Genomic DNA, 5,067 nt, shown 5'->3' with positions numbered 1-5,067 from the left:
TCGTTGGATATCAGCCTCCAAATGACGTCCGAACAGATACAGATACAGATAACAGATTCAAATTTTACATAGTAAATTGGCATATGAACAGACAAGAGAACGAGTGTGATAAAGTACACCCTCGTCTCAACCAGAATAAACAGATAGTACATTCGATCATATCACAGATTGCATATACAGACCCCAAGTTAATCAACAAATAAGGGGAGTGGTACACTCACCGGTTCAAGTACAGATACCTCCCAAAAGAGAGCTTTAATAGAAACCCTAAAATAATCCAAGGAAAATAATTGAAGGTTCCTCTTTCAAAAATCGAGTATACAGAATGCACATGTGAGGCTCGACTACCAGTCGTATGCCTCGCCCAAATAATTACTAAAGCAAGGGTGCAAAACATGATTTTTGGAAACGAAAAGGTAACATGAAGACCTAGACTCAAACAACCCAAAAGCCCCTCGCTCAAATCACAAGTAAATCCAACTAGCCTTCAAGTAAAATTTCGGCAGCATATCCCTTGTGTTTACCTATTTTCCAGCCATCATGGCTTCATTATTTCCTCAAAACAGTCCCAACATCTCGTACAAAAATAATCTCATTCCCAAAAGCCATTCACTAGGCTTAATGGCATTCAAGTACAACATTTAGCTAGGAAATGACCGGATATGAAAGTCAAGCCCTAAACTATTCAAATAAACACAATAAGACTCGATTACAAGTCATAAACCAATTCTACATACTACCAAAACAGGGTTCCCTAAGCATACACAAACAATAGAGGAAACCAGAAAAATCCAGAAATGATTTAGCTTTAGCCCTGAAAAAAACAGTTTTTGTCCTCATTTTGCGGTAATGGTGCCAAAGGCACTACGATTATCGGATGAAGGTACAAGACCCACCGTTTCGAAGCTAAGAGATAGGGATACAATATTACAGAAGGTCACTCAACCCAGTTTCGAGTGTAACCAGGTCAAAAATGCGAGATACTATACCAGAATTACAAAAACAGATTCACAGAACGCATTCTAGCGGAAACATCATAAATCAGGTTATCCAAGTCCAAATCCCGAAATTCCAAAACCAGATGAAAGATAAGAAACAGGGATACATTTCATCAGAAGGCCTAAACAACCAATTCGGAAGCAATTCCAGCCAAAACAACCAATTACAGGCGCAATTCTTACATTCGGGTAAAACCAGAACAGCAATAGTAATTTCAACTTTTCTCATTCTATACTACTCCGATTGACCTGAAATTTTGTAGGCACATCTAAAATTTCATTCCCTACAACTTTTATGTTTTAAGCCAAGGCCAATTCGGCATTTAACTAGGAGATAAAAATTCGGGCAGAATGCTCCCACTAGAACCCTAATTTTCTGAAATTTCTTCCAAACCAGAAATTGGTTGCAATTAATCACTTTTTCCACCTCCTAGAGTCATTATATACCATTTCCAATAATCATAGATAGCCACACAATCATGCTTATATTAAAACAGAAAAATCCCCAAAAATAATAAAACTTCATCACTTCAACCACAAATCAAGAAATAATCCATAATATTGCATCTCATACTACCACTAAGCATGATTTCAGCATCAATTAAGGGAGGAGGGTGGTTCTTCACAACTCACCTTAAAAACAAGAGAGAGAGAGCAATTGGTCACCTTAACTTTCCATATAACTTCACACAACAACTCACAAACACTAATTGAAGAGGTTTTATGGAGAAATTGCAAGTTTCAATGGTTGGTTTTGATGATTTGGAGCAAGCTTGAAGAGTTTTCTTCCTTGTGCTTAGAGTAAGAGAGAGAGAAAGATAGAAAGAGAGGGCCGGCCACTTATGGAGGATTTTTGATGATTTTTGGTCATTTTTGGTTTATTTAAGTCAAATGGTAAGACCATGAATAGTGGTCTTAAAGGTAAACCACTCAAATGGTGACACTTGTCACCTTTTATTAAATACTTACCTAACTTGTCTCTCTTATACCAATCCACTTAGCCTCCTCTAATTATCTCTTAACACCCGGTAAATTAATTCCAGTATCCAAAACTTAACCTAGTTGGCCGAATTTTTCCGAACTTTTCGCACTAGTGAGTCCCACGTCCGGTATACGCTCTTAATTTCTCAAAACCTATTTGATACTAGAAAAATCATCTAAAAACTATATTTACTCATAAAATTATCTAGAAAATTTTCCGGATACAGAAAGTGCAGAAAACAAACCATTGAAGATAAGAAAACCTAAAAAGATAATAAAACCTAGAAAATGGAAAAGTTACGGGTTCTCACAGTGTGTATATAATCTGTCAATACAGACTGTGAAGCTTTTGACGGTGACGGTCAAGCTCAGTGAATTGTATCATTTTTCGTGCCAAGCTTTATCAAGCGAGTAATTGGGTTGTTTATTGATGTGAAATTATCAAAGTGCTTTGTATATGTGAAATGGGTACTTAGGCGAGGGTGTACTTTATCTCACTCGACCTAAGCCCATCCTTTGTTTTGATTTCATATGTGAGAATACATGTCTTATGTTGAGTATCACCCTCTTGCTGTGTGCTGATGGGGGTGGTTACATGATTTGAGTTGAACCCCTTTTTGCTGTGTGCTGTTAGGGTAAGTATTTTGTTGTGTACTTTATTAAGAGATATCATCTATTGAGAGATTTGATATCTCAGGGCTTGGTTCCAACCCGGTTCCAAGGGTAGACGACCTATTCGAGCCAGCCGGGGCTTGGTCGAAGATAGTTCCAAGCTAACCTCGGGATTTAGTTCTTTGTTAAAGCTTTGATGAAAGCTAAGTGATTTTGTTTCGCTCGAGCTGCTGTGTGCTGTTGACTGGCCAGCGGGGGTTGATAAGGTGAACGGGGAAAGTAAGTGGAGTCTACGGACCATGAGTACTTTGGTTGACGGAGTGTCAACAGGCATTCAAGATCGGGGAATTGAACTGGCTTTGGAGCCACCCGTATCCTACCCTTGTGATGTTATCTTTCTGTTATTGATGTGAACTATCCTGATTTACTTGTTTATTTGGATATGAGTTTACATTTTTACCCCCTAATTACTCACTAAGCACATAGCTTACCCCATTCCATTTGTTTTCTTTAGCAGGGGGCCGACGCGGGGATCACTCAGGAAGGTGTTTAGACTTTTGGCTATAGAATAGTTGATTTGTACTTGTTATAAGTTGACTAGTAAGATGTATATAATTGTCATGGTGCTTGTAGTTATCAGTTTTTCTAGGGTTTACTTTCTGGTACTCGTGGTATGTATGACTTGATATACTATGACTTGATGTACTAGTTTATTCAACTTTTGAAGCTGTAATAGAGTCCATAGAACTTACTTTTAGCATGAAATCTATTTTCTCATGTTAAGTAGTGAGTCCTGGCGCGAGCTAGGCAGGCGTCCCGCCGATACCCTCGGGTTCGCCCTTGAGAGAAGTGGGGGCGTCACAGTGTATATTTCTTGGAAAGCTTGAATCTTAGTTGGATTTTATTGCAAATTTTGGTGGAAAAATTCTGTTTTGAAAGCTTTTTGCTGGCCGAAACTTTTGAGTGCCGTTAGTCTTTATTTTTCAAGAATATTTGGGGGAATCTTGCTCCACAAACCTTGTTAGACATTAAACTTTGATTGTGAGTTGGGTTTGAACCAAAAATCATGAGCTCAAGTGAGAAGGTTGAGTCAAGTGTTGCTGAAAATTTTTCCCGTTGGAAACTCTGAGTAGTCTTGGGAAATCTATTCTATCTTGGTGTAGAAACATCCAAATTGAGTTCTGCTTGTTGCATTTGAAACTAGATTCAGAACGGTTTCTAACATTCAAATTTTAGAATTTTTATCAATTCCTATGAATATTTATGATTTTCCAAAGTTGACTAAAATTTCACACCTGTTCTGTTTTTCTACCTAATGAAGTAGCAAATTGAGACTGGAATTTGACTGATTCATGGATAGAATCTTACAAATGTGTCTTCTGGGAGAATGTAGTCTTTTGAGTCTATTTTCCAATGACATAAAGTTTATAAATTTTAGACTTAAGAAACTTGAGATATGATTTTTCAAACAGCATCACGTAAAATTGGAGAAAATTCTGTTTTCTAAAGTTTTCTTGCTTTCATCTCCAACTTCAAGTTGGAGTTGTTGAACCATTTTGAACTTGGTTTTATGATTGGAATTGAGGTTTTCTCACAACTTTATACCTTTGCGTTGAGTAGTGATGGTTGATTGTGCGAGACCAAGTTTCTCCCTAGCCCTTAGTCATTATTTGAATAGCGCGGCATGAAATCCTTATTTGATGGTGCTAAAGGTTTAGTATAGGATGGTAGGACTTATGAAGCAGAATTCTAGCTATAACTTGGTGCTTGGATGGTAAATTTGTGACTTTTAGACCACTATGCCTTGTTAACCCCTAGATCACTACTTATACATGGGTTTTGCTTAAAACTAGGGTGTTTTAAAGAACGAAAAACTCTGCTTCCCGAGTCACTGTTGAACGTTTTGACAAGAGTAAACGTTGTTATATCACCTTATTATATTCTTGCCTTATTTGAAACCTTATTTTTGACCCGTTTAAATTGTATTTTTGACTTTAGCGTCAAAAGTTTTCCCTTTGTGGTTTGAGCAAGGATAGGTGATACTTTTTGACTAAAAGCTTACACTTGGGGGTTCGACTACTTTATTCAAATGTTTTAAAATGGTGAACTTTTTTAGTTCGCTTATCTTATGTATTTGATCACAAGTTTTGAAAGCGAACCCGCAAACCCTTTCACTGAGGAAATTTAACTTTTCTAAATATGGTGAGTGTTCTAAGTGCATGTTGCATTTCATACTTGCTTGACATGAGTGTACCTTGTGAAATTGCCTGTTATTGAACTGATTGATATTTGATTTGGGTGAGCATGTACTTTATCTTTGATATGGTCATCCAAGCAACTGCCAAGGACATGATGATACCATCCAGACCAATCACTAAAGCTCGTGCCAAACGAATGAAGGAGCAATTGAATATCTTGGTACGCATGATACAAGAAGTTAAGCAAGGTAGTTCGATGTTTGAAGGTGGCTCGGAGT

This window comes from Coffea eugenioides, unplaced genomic scaffold, assembly GCF_003713205.1.
Source record: "Coffea eugenioides isolate CCC68of unplaced genomic scaffold, Ceug_1.0 ScVebR1_1878;HRSCAF=2809, whole genome shotgun sequence".
In the NCBI taxonomy this organism is placed as follows: domain Eukaryota; kingdom Viridiplantae; phylum Streptophyta; class Magnoliopsida; order Gentianales; family Rubiaceae; genus Coffea; species Coffea eugenioides.
Note: the sequence above shows the minus strand (reverse complement) of the source record.